Raw genomic sequence first — 25,802 nt, 5'->3', positions numbered from 1 at the left:
CATGGAAGTATCCCTAAAGTTTTGCTAACAGTTATTTGCATGGATGGAAGGCCTCCATCTTAGTTTGGAGGCCTCCTCTTAGTTTGGTTTGCTCAGTGCCTTTAATTGATGTTACAAATAGATTCCCATTGTTTAGTGAAGAACACAGGGTGTTGGGTTATTTTTGTTGTTTTTTTTTTTTCCCATAAAGTCTCTTTCTTACACGATGCCCATGCTATAAGTGTCAGTAGCATTTGCATTTTTCACTCTCCATATCCCTTTTTTGTAAACAGCCTGATGAAACCACTGAAGTTGGCACATGTTTTAACTGAATAGCCGCAGTGTTGTGCTGCCATGCAATGCTTTCCCCATCCTCTTTCCCCACCCCAGATGTCATATTCCCTTACATGGACATGTCCAAAATGTGGTGAACCACTCCTGGCAGAGAGTTGGGCTACAGATGGGAAGCAAATGAGGACAACCTTCTCCAAGGGCAAAGCTGCTGTAGTCAAGGGGCTTTGTCTTTGTGACTCCCCAAAAGCTTTCAGGACAATTTCAGCCTACAAAGACATATTTCGTCTTGGTCATTTTTTGGGCACTTGATTACATATAGTAAGATTTTTGTTTTTATGTGTGATACAACTTTTTGTTGTTGTTGTTGTTGTTGTTGTTGTTGTTGTTCTAGGAACTCCTCATTGTCGTCCGTTCCAGAGGGGAAATCCAAAAAATTTAGATTTACTGGCAATGTTAGAAGACATTTGGGTAAAACTGGAGTTTATCTGAAGTGGTTATCTGAACTAGATGAGAAGAAAGCATACAGATATGATAATAAAATACCAAATTTCATGTAAGGATTCTGAGGGATCTGGATGTGAGTCTCAAACTTTTGAGATGTGAGACTATGTGGTTACAAAGTAAAAAAGGATGGTGCACCTGGGATCGATAAATCTTTTCAATTTGTTATTGCATTTCCCTGAAATGAGAGGGTTTGTTCTCTGCAGGGTGACATGGAAGCTGCCATCTCATTGTAGAGCACCATGGGCAGAGACAAACTGCTCTTTTTGATGAGTTGCTGGCTGTTCTCTCTGCCACTCACTTGGCACGGTAGAAAAAAACCCAGCCTGATAGAAGGGCAGCATTTTGTCTATTATTTTGTTAAGACAAATTACCTGCAAACTGTAACTCAGCAGTCTTGCTGAAAATGCAGGTGAAAAACAGGAGGCGATTTACTTCAGTGAAGTTGAAGGAGAACTCTGACTTCCTGCAGCAGGAAACCACCTCCTACTGAAGGAAGCTTGGAGGGCAACATCTAACCCAGATCAGGACTTCTGGTGGTCAGAAAGTGTTTTTAAGGGGGAAGGAAGGTGAGGGAGGGAGCAAAGCAGGGCTGAGTCTGGCACACATGGCTGCTTTTTGTGTGGTACCAGCTCTGGGTTTCTCTAGGTGTGAGCAGGGCTGGGTGGGACATGGGCTACCCGTGCAAGGGGTTACTTGCTCAACTTATAAAACTGCTTCAGATGACACCCTGGGCAGCATGGCACACTGGTGCCACCCCTCCTGCTTCACAGCATGGCTGCAGGGTTGCTGTGTGCTCCTGAATGCTCACTTCCCGTGTAAGGCTTTCTATCACAACCAAAAACTACCAGAAGGGAGAAAAGCTCTTTTCTTTTTGGTTAAAAAAAAAAAAAAAAAAAAAAAAAAAAGATCTAGGTATGCAGCATCTTACTGATTCTTTCACAAAAATCCAATGGAAAACAGCTTCTCTAGCCAAGAGTTTGCCACCTGAGGTGAAATCCAACTGAAAACTCTTTTATGGAGAGCAGAGATCACCTCACCTGTCTTTAACTACTGCTCTTATTTATGATCAGACTGCTCCATAAATAAATAAATAAATAAATAAATAAAAAGAAGAGCTGCCTGCTGACTGCTGCCTGTGGTGTGGTTTGGCCACAGCTGGGCCACGAGCTGTGCACTGTGCATCTCCCCACCTGCACCATGCAGCTTGCTGCGGTGGGCTGCTGTGCTCTGTGGGGACGGATGCTCTTTGCATCTCTGGTGGCAGCTGCCAGTTGCTGGGGGGCTGCTGGTTGCTTTCAAATCCCATGGAGAGGCCGGTGGTGGTGGTGGAAGGAAGGAGAAGGAGGGGAGGGAGGGTTCATTCTCAAAAAGGCTGTTACTGTTTAACTCTATGCAAACTCAGCTGCCACAAGCCCTCGTGCAAGAAGTCTGTTCTTCCTGAAAATGTGGCAGTCCTTTCACAGCCCCTTCCAAAATTTACTTGGATGGAGCTGGACTTGGCCCTTACTCAGGAGGAGTGGTTGAGCATTTTTTAAACCTGTTGTTCCTTAACTGAAAGGCTTTTTTCCTAACAGAAAATAAGGGCCTTACACTGCCAACCTTTCTGCCTGCAAACTGGGATTATAAATAGCTTCAGCATTTTGCTCATGTCTGCCAACACTGACAGTTAAAAATTAGCTCCTGATCTGGAGCTATTCAGATATGTAATGTTTATATATCTGTTTTCCTATCAGTGTCCAGCCCCATGGCTTTCTCACAAACTCTGCTTTCTTTACCACGCAGGGTAGAAATACACGCTGACCACGCAGACTGCTGGTAAAATATCAACTAGAGCAGCAGCAACCAGGTATCTTGAGATGATGCAATCCATAGAAATCACTCTGAGATGTTAACCTGGGGCTGGGAGAGGAGTGGAATAGCAGATATACTTTTGTGGTACTTAATATACAGATGACATTTAAGGCTTTCAACTGTTATTTAAACCTGATCTGATTTTCTAATTTCTAAACCTTAAATTCCAGCCAAGGACATCTCTGAGCTAAGAAAAAAACCAAAGATTTTTACCCAGCAAAATCTTGGACAGGTGACAATCACAAATTTATTTTCATACAATTACAATGCCAACAGAGCCCCCTTCTCTCCCCTCTTCCATTCCCTCCTCCCAAGTGTGCATTTACAGAAATCAAGGCCAGGTTGTTACAGGGGGCTTGATTCTGTTCTCATGGGCAGTGACGACATGTTAGGAGGAACACTACAAGGTCCTGCGAGTCTGCACCATGCTGAAAATTGAAAGCTGTGGACTACGACATGTGGTGCTGTTACAAAAGCAACAATGAGGAGTGTGGCAGTCCTGCACATCTCTGCAGCTGGCCAGCCCTCATCAGGCAATGATGCAGAAGCCAGAAAACATTCACATGTTCTCTACTTACACAAGAATGGCAGTGGTGTTTTGTTCTTTGACTTTCCCTCAGCACTAATTTGCTTTAACCCTTCGACTTTACTCATCTCCTTGACAGCCAGTTCATTTTTTGACAAATAAAACTTCAGTTTTATCTGGATCAAGTCAATTTTCTGTACCATTTGCTGGGCTTAAAATGCTACAGGTCTCTGCTTGAATCACAAGGAGACAAAAGACATCTCATATTTCATGCCTGTTTATGGTAGGACTAATATCAAGTTCTTTAGACAGCAAAACACATTAGCTCAAAACTCAGAGGACTAGAAAAAATTACTTTGCCTGATTAGCTTTAAGCTGACATGTCTGAAAACATCAAACAAGAATCAGCCTGCTTTTGAAATTTGTTTCCAGTTATAGAAAATGACCTTCTTAATTCCCAGCAGCATCACATCCTAACTTAAAAGAGCTACCCTTTCCTCTCACATCCACAAAGGTGCTCCCACAGACTGATGTGTTTGATAACACTGATGGAGATCCCTGCTGAAATCCTCCCATCCATGTTAAGCGGGATGGGGAATCAGAATGATCTTAACAACCTTTTTTTGTGTGTGTGTGTGGCAGGCCCTCCCAATAGAGGCGAGTTATCTGTGGGGTGAAGAGGACTCCTTCTGTGCATGATATTTTGGCATTGGAGCGATCCACATCCCAAAATAGAAGATCTTTCAAACAGTTTTTCAGATATTTCAGACATTTCAAAATATTCTGGCAGAGGCTGTATTTGTTTCCAGAGGATCACAGAGTCGCTGAATGGTTAACGCTGGGAGGGATCTCTGGATGTCTTATGATCCAATGCCCCTGTTTGAGCAGGGGCTCATCTCTACGTTACATGAACCAAATGATGTACTGTTATCATAGCAGAGAAGTAATGAGTGGCCTCATCCCAGACTCAAGTAGAGGCAGAGCACAGGTCTACTGGCCCAGGCAGGTTTGCAACCGAACTGGCAGACAGCAACTTCCATCATGGTTTTCTCTTTTTTTGCCATGTTATCTTCCTGGAGGACAATGCACTCACTCCTCTAGAAAGAGAGCTAGAAAGCCATCTCTGCCAGACCATGTCTTGGGTTTCAGACATTGGAAGCCCAAAGGCAAACATTTTTCCTTTGCAAGGAGTGGACATTTCTCCACTTGCTTCCACCAGGGACCAGCTGTTAAGCATGTGTGTGTACCATGATACACCTGCTCTTACTGCTTTATATATTTCAAGAACAATACACTGAATAAAAGTTATTATTAATAGGTTCTATTATTTTTGCTGAGTGTTCAATGCTTGAGATTTGTGCTTTATTTTTGCTGAGTTCTTTCTTGGTTAAACTTTATTTGGTTGACCGGGGAATAGGAACCGATAACCTTCTGCTTGTCATCCTTCCCCTCTGTTGGGGACAACCTTCTCACACCAAAAGGGAAGATGGGAAAAGAGAACTGGAAGATTCCCATGCTATTGCATTGGTAGTGGATGACTGTGCTTAGAGGTACTTTGAGGTTTCAGGGATATCCCTGCCATACACATAATGAGCAGGGGAAATGGAATCTCACTGATATTAAAACAGAATTTAGTACCTAACAATTTTTTGTTTGTTTGTTTGTTTGTTTGTTTGCATATTATCATTTAATACCTAATTCTGCTGTTTGATAACTCTCTGGAAGTGGAGTTCTCACCTCTCTGTGAGGTTATATCTTTTGATATAACCAGGCACTGACAAGCACAGCATGTCAGAGCTGAGATTTCGACATACTCAGTGTTGCCTTGTAGATATGCACCTGAATTTCTTTCTCTGTTTTGCTCATGCAAAGAACTAGAGTATTGAATGGGTAGGAGTCCCTATCTTGGTCTTGCATGGGCTCTCTGTAGAAGAAGTAGGAGGCAGAGGAAGGTAAGAAGTTATTCAAGACTAAGCAAATATGAAAAATAAATCAGTGGGTATTTCCTTTCAGGGCTGTGAAGCCCAACAGCATTACTTTAAACTGGATAACCTTCTCTCCAGCCTTCGCAGCAATTTCAAACAGGTCACCTTAGCTCATACTTCAATAGACCAAATTCATATAAGGAGGCAAAGCAGCAAGGCTCTTCCAACAACATGAAGTTTACACAGTGTAAAACAAGCAGCCAGTGTTTTTTTTTTTTTTTTTTTTTTTTTTTTTACAGTGACTATTCTGTGCATTTGTTTTTTTTTTAATCCCTGTTGGCAAAAATATAAATGGACAGGATTTTAGAACCAAGACATTAATACGCTTCCCTCAAATTCTCTACAACCAATATTCCGATATTTACTCATTCAGGATAACCAGGTCAATTGTTTTTGGCACATATCCACAAGCATCAGTTCCTCTGTCTGGTAAATGCTGTTTTTGTAGCAGTCGGCAGGGCTGCTGTCTAGCCCACTTCCAAAACATCCTGGTAGAAAACAAAGAGCAGATTTAGCAAAACAGTAAAGTTTACTTGGAGCTACAGCCACCATCTGAGGCAGGTGATTGTATGCACATAAATGAGTACAGTGCACTGGTAAAAATATCTACAAAGGCAATAAATAATACTGGTTTACAATAGGTGGAATTCCTTCCAATGTTACAGTTTAAATTAAGACTCATGATATATGGTTTGACTGCAACCTTCAGCACAGAATTAAATTTCTTCTGATGACCTGCTTCAGTTTTGGCCTTATCCTTGAAATTTATCTGTCAAATCCTAGCTACAGCATCCAATATTTAATTTGAAGGCATATAGCTGCTTTACATGTTGTTTGTGGTGACATTTCTGTCCAGCTATCAGAAATGCAATGCCTAGAACAGTCAATTCACAATGAAATAATAATGCTAAATTTGTAATTAATTTGCAATGATTATACAGATATCAATATAAAAATAGACCAAGAACTCACTAAGCTTAGAAGGATGTGTGCTTTAATTTTTAGCCCTGAAAAGTGTGCAGACATCTTTTGATAGCAGCCTGTTGTACTTGAGATGCTCGAGTAAATGATTACCAGTATTTTTCTAAGCCACTTTGTAATTATTTTTTTCATTGAAAGTGTTTATCAAATTTTATTTTATAGAATATGTCAAAGGATGAAATAAATCCATGTTCCGAGGACTATAAAAATGGCTGATTTTGCATTTAAATTTTAGGTATGGTATCAAAACCAGTTTGGTATCAAACTCTGTTTGAGTTCTATATTTGCATTAGTAATCTAATGATCTAAATAGTGCTTACATGATGCTGCACTGGATCTGGTCATTACGACTCAGGCAAGAGATCTTGGAACATTGCTGCGCCAAAATCAACTCAGTGTGCAGCAAGGCCAAATAAGCCATCAAAATGTTGGACATCATCAGGAAGGATACTGGAAGCAGAACAGGAGTTATGATTTTCTGCTTTTAAAACCTGATGTGCACCATCTTAACTACCATGTGCAGTCCTGGTCTTTATGTCTCAAGAAAGATTCAGTGGAGGTGAAGAAGGCAACAGAGAAGGGCAACTAAAAAGATCAAGGAGATGGAGCAGCTGCATAAATAGAGGAGACGGAAAATATTGGGACTGTTCAGTTTGAAAAAGAGAAAGTTGAAGTTTACACTGAAATGAAGGTGATAGATACATTGAATGTGGAGTGTGTCTGCACTACCTCATGAAATTTGTAAATCAGTTTAAAATTAGCAAAAGAAAGCACTTATTTCTACATTAGGTGGTAAACTTCTGCAGCTTGCTGCAGGTGGTATCAACAGATTGAGAAAGAGAAAAGACACCTAAGACACATTCATGGGTACTAGAGGCAAGAGGTAAGGAGGTAAGGAGGTGCCATCTGACATCCCTAAGAGGGGGAAAAGACAACAGTGTCCTCACTCCTGTGCACCTCTCAAACAGTAACCATGTTTTCAGTGCTGAAGGGAGAATACTGTGTGACACGGAGCAGTGGTCTTAGAGGGACACTCGTTTGCTTTTATGTTTTAAGGTTGCTGTCTGTGCTGAAGAGAAGTGGTGCTAGTTGCATAACTTTAAAGCAGAAACTGATCAAGCTGATGGTGCAGCAGGATGGATTACTGAAATAGTAGCTGGAAATTTTCCCTCTAGGAAGGGAGAACATTCATGGAAATGCAGAGCTTTTTACAAACAACAGACTTTCTCCCATTTTCTCACCGTTGTTTTGAAATGTTAAGTAGTGACACATAAACCATCCAACTGTAAAGAGTGAAATGTCACAATACCATATCTCCATAAAATACAGATAAATGTGTATCCTTTGTGAGTAGAGAAGTTCTTATGGAGTACTTTCTTTCCTGTTCTTTTTCATGTACCTGCCTTGGTGCTGGTAAGTGAAGAACACTACGCCTGCAAGCTCGTATATTCCATTTGCCACCAAGTCTACCTGCAAACCTGGTCTAGTGGATGGTGTCCCTGCCTATATCAGGGGAGTTGGAACTGGATGATCTTAAAGGTCCCTTCCAACCCAAACCATTCTATGTTTCTATGATCTCTTGTAAACGCCATCTAGCTCATCTCCCTGAATATCAAAGCAGTTCTGTGAAAAGCGCTGCCTATCCTTGGTTATAAGAGAAGAAAAGCAACCAGAAGAGTGAAGTAGCCCAATTCATGAAAACCCATTGATGTCTGTTGCTCAAATGTTTTATGATAGCATTTCCAGACCTTTGTTTTTTGCACTTCATACTTGTAAGGATTGGGGCTTGTTGTTTCTGGGCAAATAAATTCACATTATCCTTTTATGTGATTCCTGTAGGCAGTGTGAGAGCTACTAGAGTGTGAATTGTTTGCTCATGATCTTTTTCCATGCAGAAGGTACACATGGCCTTTTCCTTTCTTTCCCTCATGCACACTGTAACACTTGTTAAATAGAGGTCAATCATCCTAGAATTTTCTCTCAGCTGCCCTATAAATAATAAATAATAAACAAAGCTGCGTGAAGCTAGGCATGAAGGATACTGGTGGTTTGCCATTAATCTTTCAAGCAGTAGCCAGCTATATCCTGTCAGTTGTTGTGTGGTTTGCTAGATATATTTTATGGTTGTCTGATTGGATACCTTTTGTGTTCTCATTGCATGGGGACCATTAAAGCTCATTTCAGGTGAGACGCTTGTGCGTTTGGTGACAAAGACCAGCTGAAGGATATACAGTCAGCTACCAGTGCAGCTGACCTGGATTCTTAACATTTGTTATGCTTTTTCAGACTTTTGCCAAAGACCTTAGATTTTGCAGTTTCCTATTTCCAGCCTGGTGCCAAGTGCTATTCAACTGCCTCTCTCAGCAGAAACCCAGAGTTATGAATCCGTATGCCATTGCTTCCAACTGCAAATATCCTAACATAGTGGTTTCCAGTCTATGGCGCACTAATGCAGAAATCATACTCTGTGGCCTTTGTCTGTGTGGTAAAGAAATATTTGAGAAATTAAATTCAAAAGAGAACGGCTCACTGTTCTGAGCCAAAGATGTTTCAAAAAAATAAAGACTGGGCCTTCATATATGAAATTTATCACACTGTTCAAATCTTCAGTAGAAAATACCAGGTGAACTGAAAATTGAAAAAACCTTACAAACCACAACAGTGTTCTTCCTGCTTGATGTTTTGGGGTTGTTTTTTTTTGGTGGTTTGGGGTGGCTTTTTTTTTTTTTTAATTTGTTTTGGTTGCTGACAATATGACAGCATTCTGCTTTTGGTCTAATATGTTAGGTGTTGAAAAATAAATAGAACTGTTTATTCTATAAGCAGTGGGGGTAGAGTCCTGCTGGAGACCCTCAGCAGACCCCAGTGCCCCACTGACTTTCCTGATTCCACTGTTCCTGAGACAACTTTGCTGCAGCTGAGCTGAACAGGAAAATAGCAACAGGACTGTAAGGTATGTCTGTGACAGAGCAGCTGTCAAAGTGCAGCACTACGTGTTGCGGATTTCTTTGTAGATCTGCCAAGAGCTGGCATGCTGAATAGATAAATCTATGATTCTTAGAGCAGTGCGTCACAGTGACCTTGGACAAAAGATCTCTGGGTCAAAGTGTGGCAGCTGCTGCAGCCCTTTGCTTTCCAGGCTCCAGATCTGTTTTATTGTATTTCATGGGGATATTTGTGTAACCCAGAAGCAGTCATGAAAGAGGCAGGGTTTCTGCTGGTGCATGAACTGAACTCTTGTTTACCATTTGGACAAATCCTACCTTTGGATAAGCCTTTGGACATGGTATCTTAAACTACAGTAGATCCAGTGAAGGCAGAAAGTGGCCATCTGGACTCTGCAGGTGAGATTTATCCATGAGCCAAAGCTAACATAAATCTCAGACTTATGCCTTTCTTTGGAATTTCAGCAATGCTTCGCAGAGCCAGTTCCAGGCTTCTTGGCAATGCCGGCCAAAGAAATAAATAATTTAAAAAATGCCTCCTGCCAGAGAGCAGAGCTAGAGACAAAATGGACCTGGAACTGAGAAATGTGGGGAGCTGCTCCCATTTCTGTCAGAAGGGCAGAGGGTGGCCGTGCCTATTGCTGCCAGACATCCTCTCCTGCATGCTCTCTGGCCTTGCAAAGGGAGCAGAAACAGGAAGCTGGCTCCAGCAAAGCTGCAACTGCCAAGGATGTTGTGTCACTGCCCGCAGTTATTGCCAGGCTTTGCTCACAGTCAGCAAGCTGAGCTGCGCCAACTTGGAGACAGTGGCTCTCACAAGGGTGAATTTCACCCTGCCCATACACAGGTGCTCTTCCTACAAGGCACACGAAAGGATTTTGTAGCACTGAGGTTTAGTTTGTGTTTTAAGCTTGGGTTTTGCTGTTGATGGGAAGCGGCTTTTCCTCTTCAGTTTTGTCATTCTGTGGAACAACTCATGGCCACCATCTGTGTGGGCACAGATACTAGACCATGACTTGCAAGATCTGAGCTCATTTCCTGCATCAAGCCACAGATTTTTTGCATGACCTAAGGAAGTTACTTCAAGTCATCCAGGTATCACTTCTCCACTTATATGAAGCTTTCAGCTTCAGTGGAATTTGTTATAATAACCCCACTTAGATGTGAAGGTCTAACAGCAGAAGCCATAATGAAGACACTGTGGTTACCTAGCAGGCTCAGTGCAACCACTGTTGGTTTCACTGGAAGCTGCTATGAGTTTAAAAATTGTGTCCCTCCGACTTCTCCCACATAAATCCTAGAAGTTTGAGCCAGTGACTACAATGTGGGCCACTGACAATTTATTAATAATGTTTCTGTCCCTCCCTGCTAGGATCAGTGATTCAAATGCTGTAAAATTTCCCAAGGGAGTCGAGCTGTCAGCAATGAGTGGCAATTCATAGAACTAATACTAAAATAAAGCTGGTAGGGGTTTATTATTGTCAGTGTTAAAGCAGACAAGTGGTAGAAGGTGGGTGCCCGAGGCCATGTGACACAGAGCAACTGGAAGAAGCGTCTTGGGCAGTGGACCAGACTGGTGGTGCTGTGACCCTCAGAGCTCATTAGGTAAGATGTTTGCAGTTTCCCAAGATATCTTGTCTCACTATCACTGTGTTTTCTTTTCCTCTCTGCTGGCTGGATTGGATCCTCCCTGCCTTTCCCCTGTTCAAGCTGCAAAAGCCATATTCTTTGCACATGCAGTATGTGTCTTGGAGGTGACCTGTCCCTCCCTCTGTGCTGCTGGTGACAGGAAAGCCTCTGTCCCTCAGCAGAGCCATCCCAAACACATCTTCCTGTTAGCTCCTGCAGCACAGTGCATGCTTGTGGGCAGGAAGATCAGGTGTATGTGTCCAGGGAAGAGATGAGGAGCTATGGACAGGGACCTTGGGTGGAAGCTATCTCCTTGGCTCAGAAAGCCCTGCTCATTTCTCCAGCTTTGCACCCTTGGTGCTCACTGTACTGATATAGGGCAAGATTCTGCTCAGCTATACCACTGGCCTTGCTGAAAGGATGATAATGGCTGTCTTATCCAAGTCCTTGTGCCTACACGTAAAATGTAGCAGTTTTGGACTACCTTGATTTTCATGAGCTGTGTCTACAAACAAACAAACAAAACAAACAAACAATCAAAAAAAGGCCAAAGGAAACTTATATGGGGGCAAATATGTTGTCTTCATGATACAAAGAAACATCTCGTTTGCTGACTCAGCTATTTGTGGTGCAAGGAAAGGGAAAGGATTCATAGCTAACAAACGATTTCTAACAAAAATCTAAATTTTGAGGAACTCTTTGCCAGTGCCTTTCATATCGGCCCACAAATTAAGCTGTAGACATATCTTTTTTTTATGAATATGAAAATTTCCTTATAGAAAGATTCCCCCTCACTCTGTGATCGGGTGGGACAGAATCAGAGCTCTTCGGAAACCTGTTGCATGCGCAGCCCCCTTGGTGGGACTATTTAAGCAGTCAGCATCATAAAGCATCCCTAGAAAGGGGATTGTTGCTGCTATTTTAAAAAATGTGTTATTATTTAGGATATCGCAGTTCCGATTACTTCCAGTGTGAGCGATGTTCCAGAGGCCAGACTTTGTGCATGCCCTTGCACTCACTCTCCAAACACAATTGTGTTGTTGTCAGATATGCAATAGAGGAGGCACTCATATTCAGGAATTGCATGTGAAAAATTTGAATCATGTTGGACATTCATAGAAATAACATAGAAAGAGGAGTTCATCTTTTAAAACTGGGGGGAAAAAAAAGCCCTTTTTGAGTAGTGTTTTGAAAGCATCCTCAGAATGGACAAGGCAACCCTCGCAAAATGCTGTCTGTAAAACAGCAAGAACAAGTCAGATAATAATCTATTGCTCTTCTTTATGAGAGGTATGCTGGGTAAGTAGAAACAAAATGAACCACAGAATTATGCCTTTATGGCATCAGAAATGTCACCCCTAGGAAATTAAAAGCCGCGCACAATTGCCAGCATTAATCCCTGCCCTGGATGCTGCAAAAAGACCCCTGAGTTTCCCTTTGGCAGAACTTCAATTTCTTGATGATTTTTTTGTGTGTGCACAGCAGTGCCCCAGTTGACACATCTGGGTCTGTGCCCTGTCTGTACCTGCTCAGCAGGAATGTAAACACGGCACAGACACTGCTGCCTTTAGCTGCATGATCTCCTCACATCGGCCAAGGGGAAATGATAGCAGTGTTTCTTCTGTCTCTACACTGTGAGCGCATGTTTTGTGGCAGAAGAAGGAAATGGTACTTTTTGCAGGTGAGCTACAGAACAGAGAATGAAATCCTCGTGACTCAGAGAAAGGAGAAATAACATAAAGGAAAGGTTAAATCTGCAAAAGTGCCATTCATTCACTGTTCAGCTAAAGAGGCAGTAAAGAAAGTCTCTCAGACAGATAACGTGACTGCAGCCACGTTATGTTGGCTTTTCTTTGTCTTGCCCGGTTAAAGCTATCATGCTACACACAAGGACTGATATGGAAAGGTCAGCTACATTGCTTAGGTGAGAACAGAGCAGCACTAGGGCATTTCAGCATGTTGCAGATGCCTACCAGACAAGGGAACTGCTGAGAGTTCACAAAGAACACATCTCGTCAAAGCTCAGTAATGTGTCTGGGAAATCTTGCTAAATTTACCAGTGTTTCTTGCTTGAACTGTGTCCTGATGTTCAAAGGAAGGCTCTGAGTAAGGACATCTATTGCCCATTTCTAATTCTGGCTACTAATTTTGAAAAAAAATCACTTTTCCTCATGTCTGACTTCTCAGTAATTTCAGAGTACATGTGTGAATATACATGTGGTCATATAAAAGACTTTTGTAACTGTTGGCAAAGAGCCTTTTTTCCTATGGAACTTGGGAGATGCTTGTGGAAGAGCCGGAAACATATCTTGTGTTTTACTTCTTTGTCCTTTGAAGACAGGAGTACTGCAGGAAATACAGCTACCAGTTTCTGCTTCACAGTGCTTTTCTTCACTGTGCCAGTGCTATGGCAGTAATTAAAATGACAGATAAATAACATTCACGTTTGTTCTCCAAGCCCAGCAGTGGGAAAACTCTGCACAGCCCAAGTTAGAGCTGCATGAACTGCATTGACCCCTGCCTACACCACTTCATCTACCTTATGGGAGGGTTATGTAGTTGATTATTATTGCTATTTGGAACACGGGGTTTGTTTAATGCAGCATTAGTGAGAGAAAAAAAACATGTACTTCTCTGGGCATACTCCTGTTCCTGCAAGGACAAGAGAACTTAGCTTCTTTTCAATGGGAATCCTGCTGTTTATTTAATAGCAGGTGGGATTAAACCCTGCAATAGGTCAAAGTGGGAGGATCTGGAGTGACATTCAGGACATATGTAAGCATTTACTGGTGTGGTGTCCAGGTTCTCTATGCACCACCATGGTGTTTTGTTTTTGAGAGCGTGGGGAGGAGCAGATAGCACGTGCAGCCTTGTTTCTTCAGTATCAACAAGAAGCAACTCAGTTCATCCTGTCAGAGGGAGAGCAGTTGGCGTAACTTATCCAGCAGAACAGCTGATACTGTGAAATGTATCTGAGAATTAGTCAAACAGACCAAGAGTGAGTACAGCCTGCGGTTTAATGACAGCTGAGCAAAGGTTCTCATTGTACTAACAACATCCTGTGTCTCTGTGGCAGTGATGTGGTATATGCACACGTACTCCTTTGCAGTCAATAACTTCTCATCAGATTTTCACACCGGCTGATTTGGCTGTTATTTAACAAGTGTGTTTTCCTCTTCCTGCCTTGCGTTTATTTTTGTTGCTGTTGTTGCAGAAGTAAAATCATCTCACATTTTCTCAGAAATTCTTCAGAGTGCTGCTAATGTTTTGCTTGATGTTTTGCTGAAAGAGGTTTTGCAGGGACTTTTTAAATGTCACATCTGTTCTCAAAGTGCATTTACTTAATTGGCGTACAGTGCTGGATGGCATTCAGTACCTACACACGTACCAGCTAGGTACAAAGCTGCATGGCTTGTCAGAGCATACCTGAAAAAGAAACATGAGCTCAGCTTCCTCTAGAAGTGTGGCAAGCTCTGATGATATGGGAGATAGCACAGCAGGGTGATGCTCATGGCAAGTGATGGACACAGGTCGTGCTTGGTGGTGCCAAACAGAAGAAGAGGAAATCTTTTCCATGAAAAAAAAAATCCTCTTACATTTGGTGACCTTTCTGCCTGAATAAAAACAAAATCAATAGTGTTAACATCTCCTGTAATGTTTGATCTTTTCTTATGTCCTTGAGATTTCTTACGCATAGGTATTACATTATGTAATATATTTTATATTTAGCATACAAATGATGAAACGCAGCTTTCCCCAATACCTCTTATAGTAGATATCAACATGCTTAATCAGTGAGATCATCTATCATCCCCATTTAAAGGGCTGGGAAACAGAGAAAAATAAAATGGTGTGCCACACAGGCCAGAAATGCAGTGGCAAAGCCTGGAATAAAATTAGGTCTCATTAGTTGTAGCCCAGTGGTCTCTTTGCTAGGAAATGATGCCTCCTTATTTTATAGTACAAAAATATAAAAACATAGAGCAGCAGCACTGAATATATTAGAAAAGGCTTGAAAGAAAGCAGTGGGAAAATGTAAAATCACACAATAAATTTGGAAACAAAACCTCTTCTGAAAGAAAAGGCAAAACGATCTGTTCAAGTAATGACTTTCACATTCCACTGTGCTTGTTTTTCCGAAAACAATCCACGATTCCCATAGATTCCTCTATATTCTGCAATCTAGTACTGATAGAAGTGTGTTTTTTCATTGGAAAAATGTTTTTTTTTTTGACCGTTTTCACTTGCTGTAGAGGAAGAGAAGGAAAGTACGTAAAGCCAGCAGGACTGCTGGGAGGCCAGTAGGTTTTTCTTTTTCTATGTTTTTCTTTTATTTTGTGAGCTTTACAAATGTGCTGTAAGCTTAGTTTATGCTTCAAACGCATTTTGTCTGGCAAATCATAACTGATGCAATATGATTTGAAAGTCTCCGCCATCATGCAGAAATTACAATTCTCTCCCCAGGGACCTTCCCCAAAACATAAAGCAGAGCCTTCCTCCTCATTAAAACATTTTATTGTGTGAAAAATGACAATGAGCCGTAAAATCTGGAGGGAAATGATTGCTGCACACTAACATATGCTCAACGATTTCAATACCAGAGCGTGTGGAGGCTGTCAGTTGCACTTCAAGATGAGGAAATGAGCTTCTTGATCTTGTCCGGATGGAGGGCAATTTAGAGGGACATTGCAAGCAGAGCAGTTGGGCCCTGAATGCCTTTTTTCAACACAGCAGCAGGATATCCAGCAATCAGCAGTACGACGGCACTAGTTTGTTTTGTTTGCAAAAGCATGTCTTACTGTCCCTTCGCTATTCCTGCTTCACTTTTCTTAAAGCCGATGAGAATAATTGTGGCTGTTATTATTATGTACAAAAACGGCACAGAAAGAAGATAAAGGTTGCCTACTCAGGCACTCAGAAGTTAGAAAATAATGGGATTACTGTTGCCTTGACAACATTTCCCTCTCCTTCCCCTGCCCCCAGTTTCATTCCAGGAAACGGCTGAGGCACTTTGCTGAAACTCTGCAAAATAATTAAATAAAAGATTCAGCCAAAGAGAGACACCTGGCTTGGAAAACTTCCCCCTCCACACATCTGACAAAACGATAAACAGATGAAAAGCAGGATTTTTTGAACAGAAGAAGAAAGTAATGCTGATTGTACTAGTAGCTCCATCTACATTTTGTTGTTGTTGTTGTTCTTTTGCTTTAATTTACACTACATCCCTGCAGGCTGTTTCTGGAGCATATCCCTTTGTTCTGCAAGGCACAGGATCGTGTACACAGCAGCAGGAGGGGGCTCAGTTTCCTGCTGCTGCTCATGGGAGGAGGACTTCCCACCCCAGGAAAGAGAAGACCAGGGGAAACTTGAGAAGGCTGCGATGACACTGGAGGCACAGCTTCAGGGCTTTTAGCACTATGCGTCACATTCGTGTGACCCATGACCAACATGTAATGTTGTGCCTGACGCACGTGAAGAGCTCTGCCTCTCTGGAGAGCGTCACAGAGGCTGCAGGGGTCCGGAGCTGGCAGCCCCCTGGGGCAGACGACAGCACCCTGTGACACCTGGTGCGTCATCTGCAGCTGAGCTCCCAGTAAGGTCAGGCAGGAGACTGATAAATGACCCCACCTTGTCAACACCACCGTCATTAGTGCTGTTATCACCCTGCGAATGGGAACGTGAAGGAATTCATATCCCTGCCCTTGCCAAAGCTGGAGAGCAAGTGGGAACAGGAGCTGTGGAGGTGACTGTTCACACCACTTACATTCTCCTGCAAAGCAGCACAATGTTTGGTTTGTTAACCAAAGGGATTTTGTAGCTGATCATTAAATATTATTTCAGATTAATGGAATTTATAGGCTGTCTGATGACGATGAGATTTCTTTCAAAGGAGGGACAAAAGACTTCAGCATGCACTGGCATGGCTAGAACACTAACAAATCACTAGCGTGGTGGAAAGCCCAGAAATGCTCTCATGCCCCTTTTCTCATGCAGCCTGTCTGAACTAACAGCACATCCAAAAGCGGCAGGTAATGTAGCCTGCACAGGGGCTGGAAATGGACCCACCTGACCACGTTGATTTTGACAAGTAACTTGACAGCACTGTGAGTGGCAGGAGCAGTGTGATTTATTCAAAAGTTGACTACTCTGGAAAAAAAAAAAAGAAACACAACTAAATTTGCATATAATGAGATGCATTTTAAAATCAAAACAATTAACAGCTATGTTATTTTTTCTTCCTTTGCTTTTGCTTGGAGCACGGTTAACCCTGATGCTTAAAATTCCCTTTGAATGCCTTTTGGTGGGAATCTGATGGGATGCAGGGAGCCTGGCAGCCCCTCCAAATACCTCCATGTACAACCAGCAGTGTTGGTGGAGTCTCGTCAGCACATGGGAGACATAAGGAGCTGGCCAATCTGGCCCATCAAGTCCTGGTTTGCAAACTCTGCTCAACTAAGTGATACCAACAATTGGATCCACAGGTCTTGACTGGTCTGTTTGTGAAAATTATCTAAAGTGACAAGCAAGGTCTCTCACGACTGACTCATATAAGGTGACTGGCTCATTCTTGTATGGGGTGTGCTGGGTGTTACAGCTATTGCTGACCTCAGACTGAGCACTGTGGCCTTTTGGTTCAAAAACATATGCTTCAATGAGATGCTCTGTGAGTTTGGTAACCTCGGTATTCTATGAGAAGTGTTTGATTTCACAGAGGAAAGCCTAAGGACACTTGAAATGTCTTGTTTCTGCAACTCTGAACCAGTTTCTTGTCATCAGGTAACACCTGGTGCTTTTGTCAGTGCTAAGCAGCACGTTACATTCTATACTCTAAAATGTTTGGATCAGTTATGCATGGATGCAAGAAAATAAAACCCCGCTGTATATCTTTGCTTACTATCTGTCCTCTGTCCCTGTCATTCTAACACGCATTTCAAAAGAAGACAGTGCTCTGCTTTCCAGTCAAAATATTAAAGAATGCTTCTAAAATACTTTAGTTATAAATATGAAAATGTTATGTAATGTGAGATATGCTACAGACTGCAGCTTGCGTAATACAAAGGAGCAACCTCAGCAGAGAAGTCCAGATGTACACTGTCTAAAAATCTGGCCTATAAATTGGTGGTTAATAAACACGGAATAATGTATCAGGTATTCAGCTAGGAGCACCAGGCTGCTAACATCTGCCGTGAAGTGAAACTGGTTGTTCTCAACTCAGTACATACATGTGCTTTCCTGTACATTCACACAGAGAGCTGGATAGTGGCTCTATAGGTGGCCAAAACAAAAGCTTTCTCCAACAAAGGGGAATGATCTGTGATGGAATTATCTCTGGTATTGGTACTGCAGGTTCCCTCCAGCACTGTGATAGTTTTGAAAGCATAATGCAGACTGGTCTTGAGTAAGGACTATTTTTTGCAACAGAACAACACATGAAAATCTAAATCATGCTGTAAATTTGGGAACAAAATGCACTTAATCAGGACATATAGCCTGGGAAATGCTCTCTGTTGTATTTCACACTGATGAGAGCTTCTCTTGATTTGATTTGTGTGTAGTGGAGCTTCACCAGAAAGATTACAGGAAGTCTTAGGGCAAATCTGCAGCTGAGACATAGGTGTAGAGGGATTTTCAATCAGAATATCACTGACAAAAATGTTTTGGCTAAAATTATTTTCCCTTACTGTGACTTCTGTCAGGGAAGACAGCAGTGTAGCACTGTCATGGCACCCAACAGCAAAGAATGCCACCACAAAGGAAAATAGTATTTACACTGAAAGGGAAAAATTAGTTAATGACCTGGTTTAAAACAGGAAACAAGGTGTCACGTTCTGTTCTTTGAAAGTAAAAATGATAAGAGCTTTGATGAGTGGACACCATAATAAGGGCCTTGGTTTTATGTCTCATCCAGGTGCAGCTCCTCACCCTATACAGCCATCCATCCATTTCAGCACAGAGCAGTCCTTTTTTTCATCCTGGACCACAGGAAGGGATGTTGCCAGGCAGGGAACTTGTTCCCTCTGGCACATGCTGTTATTACTCCTCCTGGACAGCATTTTCTTCCTCTCTTTTTCTATTTCTTTCCTGCTTTTAGGTTCAGCAATCCCTTTTTTACATCTAGATCAAACTGTCTTCCCTGTGATGCTGTAGGTGGGACTCAGCTCTCACAAGGCCAAAAGAGCTGTGGGTCCCCCACAGGACAGGACCAGAAAGGCAAAGGGGCAATGTTCCTACCCACTGGTGCTATTGCTCAGGGATGTCCCTGGTTTCTGCACTTATATCTAAATCTACACTGGAGGCTCCAAGCCGGAGCCCAGTCACTTCACATGGAGTTGAAATCATTAAGGTGCACATTTCAGTATTGTCAGGATTTGGGAACAATTACCCATCTGTTGTTAAATCTAATAGCAATTCTGTTTCACAGTCTGTTGTAATTTACACCCTGGTTATTATCATAACTGAATAAATGACTCTGGCATGTCTTTGAACTCCCAGCCCTTTGTTGCCACCTCCCAGAGGAGAGGCAGTTACCTGCCATATAATTGCTCTTAAAGTATCTAAGAGCAATGTCACACAAACTTAAATTGCTGCCAAAGGTTTGCTTGTTTGACTTTGTCCGCAAAGGGGTGTGTGTGTTTGTACAGCAAGTCACGCTTGTCAGCTGGGAGGAAGTAAACACCTGCTGGGAAACAGTTGGAGCAGATTTTAAGCTTCTTTTCCAGTGCTCTCACCATGTGGCTGCTCCATATCCATGTTGGTGCAAGGTCAGCAAGGCTGGATCTGATCACCGCCGTCTGCTGCTCTTTGCATGGAGAATAGGGGTACCAGAGGGACTGCTGCCCTCTCCCTGCTGCAGCACGATGCTGAGTGGTGGGGCAAAGCAAGGTTTTTGGCCCAGCACTGTTCTTCTCCCTGATGCTGCATTTCATAACTTGAATGTACTCTTCCTATCTTCTGCTTCAAGATGAGAAACCCTGTCCAGGTTGGCAGTACTCCTCCTGACCCTTCAGCCAGGGAGATCAACTTAGGAGGGCAGGTAGCATCAGTGGGTTGGATCATCTGGCAGATGTGCTCACATGCAGAGGTTAAATCCAAACATGAAAATTGAGCTTGTATTTAAAATCCAGGATCCTAAAGAAAATGGAAATAGAGTGAGCCTTTGATTCAGTTGTAAGGCTGAACCTCTTGAAAGTTATTTCAAGGATTTCCTCTTACATAGTTACAATAAATACCTGCTTTCAATATTCACAGTCTGTTTTTGCTGCTGCGTGCAAGGTTTCTAATCTTCTTTTGTCTTTTCCTGTCAGGAGTCTTCAAGCATCTTATTCTGTTCTGACTTGATTTCTCAGATGGAAGTATGCATCTCATCCATGTCTGAGGAGCAATATACCACCTCATCTGTCAACAGCAAGAAATGACAATAATTACAAGAAAGTACAGACTATATCACATGCTTTACTATAACTTAGGGACAAACTTGAAATTCGCAGATAAGTTTGAGCAGATTCTAACCTTTGTTATGGGAAGCAAAGATCTGAAGTCCACCGAGGCCAATTAGGTGATTACTGACTTGGAGCACTTTGAATCATCTCCACAAGTAGCACCATTAGCCTGAGTGACCCAATCAACTCTCCTGTCTGCATGTGTTCAAAGACCTGTCGGCACTGCTCTGAAGATGTGAGTTTAACTTTGCTCTCATTTTCTCCTAGGTGAAGGAGAGAAAATGCTGTATTTGTTTTTAGATGTAGTATACCTGCATTATTACAAAATACCTCTCTCATTTCACACAGTTGTGAAGTAAAGGAAGTGGAGCACTGCCAAACACACCAAAGTTTTTTTTCCATTTATTGGTAACATGAGAGAAGAAATAATCCATTTTATGTTTTACCATGCTTGCTTATCATCTGATTTAGTGCTCCTCTGTCATGGCTAATTACTCTAAGATAATTCTAGTTCTAGGTCTCAAAATATATGAATAAAACATGTCCAGGTATACCATATATGTCAGGTGTGTGCAGATATCCACACAATTGAAGACTTTGGATTATAAACTATGGGAATGGATATGACTATTACATGAAAAATCAATGAAATGTTAATCAGATAAAGCACGACAGCAGGTGGCCAAGATATCAGTAGGGCACATGTCTTATAGCGTGTAAATCTCTCTGCAAACAGGAAGGTCACTTTCATGGCATCACTAGATATTCTATGTCACCAAAACAGACAAAGTCACCAAAATGTCACCATGCAATGCTCTTTAAGCAAGGGTAGGTGCATTTAATACTTAACCCATCCAGTGGCTGCCTTGTCCTGCTTTTCCTTCTGGAAACACACTTTCTAGTCATGTTGGTGAAGCTTTTTTCTGCCTCAGGTGGGCAACAGTGAAGTCCTAGAGGGCAAAAAAATCCACCAACCCTCACAACAGAATTGAAGCTCCTTCTCAACCCATTATAATGTGTTAAAGAAATCTTACAGCTTTTATTTCTCTGTTTTGCTTTGGGGATATCAGGAGCATTAAGAGACACACTCTTGTATCCTCTCCCAGACCTTCTGGGCTTGCTTGCTGCTTAACTATGCTTCCAAAAGCTGTCCGTGGTTACAGAAACAAATGTGCAAACTGCACATGGCAAAGTTGAATAAAATGTGAAGTTTCTTACTTCAGAAGTGGATGCTGCCTTGACTACTTACTGTAAGTGTTTGGATGATGGGACAAACCCAGTGCCTTCATCAGCATCTTCTGAAGCCCAGGCCCAGGCTCTGCAGGGGGACAGGCCTCTTTGTCACGATGCACCTCTTGGTGCCCTCTCAGTACCCTGGGTGTTGACCTTCACACAGACTGAAACATCTCCTCAGTGATGTTTTGGATTTCAGGGCCTTTCCTGAGTGGTATGTTGCTGAAGAGTGGAGTCTGGAGAGAGACAGGCTTTGTTCTTCTCTTGCAAGCTGAGCTCTCCTCCCATTTCCCGTCACAGATCCCTTTGCAGGATATGTTTTTATTGCACCCTCGCTCTCTTCGGTTCATGCAGAGTTGTTCATTTCCTGACTGTATGTGACCATATGCGTGGCTGTTGTTAGTGGTGTAAATCCTCAGCCTTCAGCTGAACCAAAAAACCAAAAATCAGCTTGTGGTGTTTGATGTGCCGTGCTAATGGGACAGGGCTGGTTTGAGACTTCTGATTTGCACAAAACCAAACACTTCATCTGTGCCTCTAGGAAATAACAATAATTCATTAACATCACAACCCTGTGTTTCTTTTTAAACACAGATGGTATTTGATGCAGAGCTCTAGGTTGGTTCTGCAAAAGTATTTTTTGTTCCTTTTCTTTAAAAGATAATGTGTCTCCTTGATTCTTTTTTCTACTCAAGCAGCTAAGGTTGCTCTGATATCAGCTACAGGGGTGAGACATAATGTGGATGGCTGTGAAATCCCCCTTGACAGCTACAGCCAAAGTGAAAATAGCTTACAAACAACAAACAGAAATCTTTCCTCACATACAGACTGCTTCTGTTTTGTAATTGTCACTGATAAACCCAAACACTTCAAACAGATATAGGGCTTTTGAGAGACAGAAATTCTTCCCTAGAATCTTTCAAAATTTGTAATGTAAAAAGCCATATCCCCTGGAGAATACAACCAAGAGAGCGATCCGAAAAAGAGTTGCCCTATCAAAGGTCAATGAAATCCAAAATAACAGTCTGTGGAGGCAGACAGTCTGCAGGGTTTGCCCTCCCCCCTCATCCCCCGGTCTCCATTGTTGGCTGGGGAATGGTGGGGTGTGTTTGTGTGAAAGTGGAGAGAATGGGGGAAAAACACCATTGCCAAAGGAGAAGAGCTCTGAGGAAACCTGGCAGGGATTTTCTTCCCATTAGTCCTAATTCCTGTGATGTATGGCCAAAGTGGGTACAGAAAACAGAAGGAAACATGCTGATAGTAAGGGTATTTTTCTAGAAGTGCTGGGAATAGTTAATGTGTCTTGCTTTTTGTGGTCTCACATCCTGTTAAGGTTAGTGGAAATGAAGAATTGAGAATGGCATCCAAGAGGTGGTAATCTCTGGAGGTGAATCCTGGTTATGAGAGGAACAGCCAGGTGGGGGAGGTGTCTCAGTCACTGCAGGAACCTGGACGAGTAAATTAGTTTAGATGCCTAACTTTCAAGCAGCTGCAGTTCACTGAGATGAATCTTAGTCTTTCTTTCAGCCAAAGGCTAATACTCCAGCCTACTGAATTTTGTGCAGGGAGCCCCAGCTACCTCTGAATTAAGTGAAACCATGCACAACAAAGCCAAGATGTCAGTGTTCTCATTAAGATTTGGCTAAAAGTGATGGGACACCTAGGCACTTAACTGCATCTATTTTAGCACAAAGCTTTAGATGTTTTTATCCTGCTTGAGCAATCCCTGCAGAATCAGCTTTTCTGGAACGTGAAACTCTATTGGACTGTGTAAACAAACCACATTCAGCTGAATGCAAAGCCTCACTACACTTTCAATTTCTGTAAATTATGCAAGGATATAAATGATGAGTACATCAGTGAGCTAGACCAGAGGCTGATTCATTCATGTATTGATTCATGCATGGTTTATCTTCATGCCTTGCAGAAAAAGAACAATTAAAATGGTTACACTAAGCTATAAAACTTGAAAATGGTGTTGGAGGGGGAAGCGTGGTCTTCTGCTTGAAGACTGGCAGATGAAACCATAGGTTGCGTATTAACCGTCTTCTAATTTGCATCCCTTTAAATGTTTCTCAGTTGTGTGTAACCAAACTGGGAAAAATAATTAGCTTGAAATCTAGAGGAAGTTCAGTTCATATTTTATTCCTTTAGTGTCATGTGTTTGTTCAATACCCTTTCTTCTTCTTGCCTCAAAAATAAAAAATAAAAAAGAAGAAAAAAAGAAAAAGCTATTTATGTTTTTAAATCTTTGTGACAGCAGAAATAATAATGGTAAGAATTAATTCTTGTGATTTGGGAGTGTGATCAAGCAATATTTAGTATAAATTTGCATTAGAGGTTGTTGATGAGCAAGCGAGAAAACCAGGGAAAGAGGACATTCAAGTTTCCAAAAAGCAAGAACAAAAAAGAAAGGACAAAGAAAATAAATCTATCCCTTGCAATGGATGTAGGAATGACACGATTTTCTTCAGTGTGTGGGTGAGTAAACCATAATTCTGCACTCTCATTATCTGTGGTGATAAAATGTTGTCATTATAGAAAGAGTAATTATTATTATTATTATTTTATCTTCAGAAGCCTTCAAGAAACAAAATATATCACATCAACGGACTGTATATAACAGGCAATTTCTGGAATCACAAACTGTTTATCTGTAAGCTTAAACATAAATAAAGTCAATTTACACAAAAGCAAGCCATGTAATGGATCTGCTCCTGATTCTTTCAGCTTCTATTTTCATTAGCTAATGCAGACACTGAGAAAACTGTATGTTGTTTGTCATTAAGCATGCTTTAGTCATCTGCCACTTTTGTGTTTTTTTGATTGGCTGCTGCTAAGGGAAAGGAAAGCTCTGTGGTGGTTGTACGTAAGAAAAATAACTCCAACACTGTGCTGTGGAAAGCTATGCTTTCATATAGCTTCACCTTCACCACCCCCATGTTATTAAGTTCTTTTCTTTGGTGGAATAGTTTTAAGCACAGCATTAGCAATACCTACTTTTATGTACAGAGTTTTGAATTCATAGGTTGACTGTCAGCGTAACTCTCTACACCTGGGGTGTTGTGAAGGTATAGTGGCTGTTCAAATTGCATGCAACAGATTTCACAAAATTTGACTGCCAAAACTGATTCAAACACACAATTTTATTTTCAAAGGCAACAGACAGGTAAAGCCAGGTTTAAAATATTAATGCTTTCCCCACCCATCCTTTCTTGTTTGTTTGTTTTATCTGATTACAGATGAGAACACAAGGCTGAACTTGATTCAGAGTTGCACAGGGAACTCTGACTCCTTGCAGCCCTCAGCAGCAAGGCAGGCTCACAAATGCCAGCCTTTGTTGACGTTTGAAATGGAAGCCTCTCATGCCAGTTGAAGTATAAAAAATCTTTCTAAAAAGCCCTAAGGAACTTTTCAAAATGCTGCCTATCCACTCTCCATGCCTGTACAAATTTTTGATAGACAAGGAACACATAACGTCTTTTCACCAAGCTCAGCAAACAGTGTATAAACAGTCTATATGCCAAGAGTTGGTTCTGTTTTATCACTCTCAGGAAATGTAAAAATGACACAGTGGCAGCATTTCCTCTCTCTGCAGCATGGCTCTGCAAAAACACTTGAAAACCATCACTTTGCCTTTTAATGACATAATGCAAAGTATATACCTGCCAAAAGAACAGATAAGGTCAAGTAAGAACATACCCCTTCCATGCTTAGCCTTTTCCCTCAACTTTCAGAGGAAAATCAACTCAATTCTGTAGTGAACAGTTTTGCAAATTTCCCATATGAGAGAAAAAAAATAAAATGCCTAAGAAGCAGAAAATCGAAGCGTTAAACCTTTGATCCTGGATTTGAAGCTAATCTATGCAATTAGCAGTGCTTTTTGTCACAAAAGGAAGAGTCGCAGGAAGAAAGGATGGCATAGAGTGCAAAGAAGAAATCCGGGGAAAAACTGAGAAAATGATGCTTCAATCATCTTCACAGCCACACAAATTTTTCCTAAAGAGTAAACAAAGAAGATGAAAAAATATGAGAGAAAGAAGAAGAACAGCATCAAGCAAACTCCAAACAATTCTGAACAATTTCCTCCAGGTTGTCTCACCGTAGGCAAAATTTAACGCTATCACATCAGGGAAGCAATGTTCAAAGGAGGGGTTCTCAGTGTGCAAGAGCCATTATAGGGATGTGAATTTGATTTCCAGCTGTATACTTTGTTTATTAACTTCTTCCTATCTTGACAGGTTGCTTACATCTCCAGGAGAGTATTCAGTGGCTATTTGTTAATGCAGATTCCCATAAGAATGAAGAACTTCTTAGACCTGGCAGACCCAGTGCATGGATTAAGTGCTGTCAGATAAGGAGGTAGTTTAATGCATCTTCTCTGATGGAGCAGAAACATCCACATGAAGTGAAGCACCTTTGTGATTATCCATAG

The 25,802-nt window shown here is 41.7% G+C and overlaps 1 long non-coding RNA gene across 3 annotated transcripts in view; it reads left to right on the top strand.

Annotated features, from left to right (window-relative positions):
• Positions 1 to 25,802, top strand: part of LOC121109066 — a 45,687-nt gene that overhangs the window by 11,057 nt on the left and 8,828 nt on the right. For 2 of the 3 annotated variants that reach the window (XR_006933778.1, XR_006933776.1), the window contains exon 2: positions 2,560 to 25,802. This is a non-coding gene — a long non-coding RNA (uncharacterized LOC121109066). The other variant, XR_006933777.1, reaches the window with a different exon arrangement.

Source organism: Gallus gallus, chromosome 1 (genome assembly GCF_016699485.2).
Source record: "Gallus gallus isolate bGalGal1 chromosome 1, bGalGal1.mat.broiler.GRCg7b, whole genome shotgun sequence".
Taxonomy (NCBI): domain Eukaryota; kingdom Metazoa; phylum Chordata; class Aves; order Galliformes; family Phasianidae; genus Gallus; species Gallus gallus.
This window is presented reverse-complemented; position numbering and strand designations above follow the sequence as displayed.